General features: G+C 41.1%; 1 pseudogene; it reads left to right on the top strand.

Moving 5' to 3' along the window:
* Positions 1-333: 333 nt before the first annotated feature.
* LOC129039508 (large ribosomal subunit protein eL34-like) lies at positions 334-681 on the top strand (annotated as a pseudogene).
* The last annotated feature ends 736 nt before the right edge of the window (positions 682-1417 follow it).

Raw genomic sequence — 1417 nt, 5'->3', positions numbered from 1 at the left:
TCAGTTAAATAGTTCTTCAAATAGTTGTTAAGAAACTATTTTATAAATAGTTCTTCTTTAAATAGTTCTTCAAATAGTTAAACTATTTGAAGTTTCTAAAAGAACTATTGGAAAGTGGATAAGAACAGGCAGAAACTGGAAGAGTGTCCATCTGTAAGGGGTAAGGATTTGCCTGGTTTTCCGCTGGGGCTGATATAGAAAGTACAGCCTCTCTCACTGCCTTGAGGGCTCAGCGGATGAGAAGGGATTCCTAAATGGCTGGAAAATGAGGGGAGAAAGGCCAGGTGGAAAGTAGGAAGGGAGTGCTTCCGGGGATGTCTGCAGGCACTCAGAATGGTCTGGCGTTTGACATACTGTCGTAGGCTTTCCTAAAATACAGCCTCTAACAAAACTAGGCTGCCCCGACCCCCTGGTAATGGAATTGTTTACCTTTATACCAAGAAGGTTGAGAAAGCACCAAAATCTGCATGTGGCGTGTGCCCAGGCAGACTTCGAGGGGTTCATGCTGTAAGACCTAAACATTCTTTGTCCAAAACAAAGAAACATGTCCGCAGGGCCTGTGGTGGTTCCATGTGTGCTAAATGTGTTCGTGACAGGATCAAGCGTGCTTTCCTTATCGAGGAGCAGAAAATTGTTGTGAAAGTGTTGAAGGCACAAGCACAGGGTCAGAAAGCTAAATAAAAAATGAAACTTTTTGAGTAATAAAAATGAAAAGACTTAAAAAAAAGAAAGGAGCAAGGGGGGGAGCCCTAAAACCTGTGTAGAAATTCCCCCAGGTCTTCAACTGACCTCTCAGCTATGCCTGAGTGGCAGAGAGTCCAGGGAAACTTCCAGAAGGAGCCAGCTGGAGTGCTGAGGAGACAAGGGAGGAACCAGAAAATAAGATGTAGTAAATCTCAAAAGGTTGACATTTTGGGGAGCATGTTCTCTGACCACAGTGAAATTAAACTAGAAATCAACATCTTGAAAATCTCCAAAAAGCTATAGTGGGCATTATTGGGCAATTGGTGAGCTTTGATTACGGGCTGAGGATTAAGGTAATAATATTGTATCAGTGTTAAGTCTCCGGATTTTGATAATTACAGTGTGGTCATGTACAAGATGGTCTTTGTTTTTGGGAAATACACACTGGAGCATTTAGAGGTAAAATGGCACAGTCTGTGGGGGAAGGGAGAAGGAGAGAAAAGGGAGGAGGAGGAAGAGAGGAGTGAAAAAGCAAATGGCGTAAAATGTTAAACAATTGTTGAATCTGGGTGAACAGTATATTGGGAGCTCTTTGTACTATATTTGCAACTTCTGTGAAATTTTAAAATTATATCAAAATTTACCCTTTAAAAACAAAAACAAAAGAAAACCTAACTCGCATCCTATTTTGCTTCTATTTACTTCAGGAATTGTCTGTATAGGAGATTAGAGG

Source organism: Pongo pygmaeus, chromosome 5 (assembly GCF_028885625.2).
Source record: "Pongo pygmaeus isolate AG05252 chromosome 5, NHGRI_mPonPyg2-v2.0_pri, whole genome shotgun sequence".
NCBI classification, from domain to species: domain Eukaryota; kingdom Metazoa; phylum Chordata; class Mammalia; order Primates; family Hominidae; genus Pongo; species Pongo pygmaeus.
Note: the sequence above shows the minus strand (reverse complement) of the source record. Positions and strands in the feature narration are given on the sequence as shown.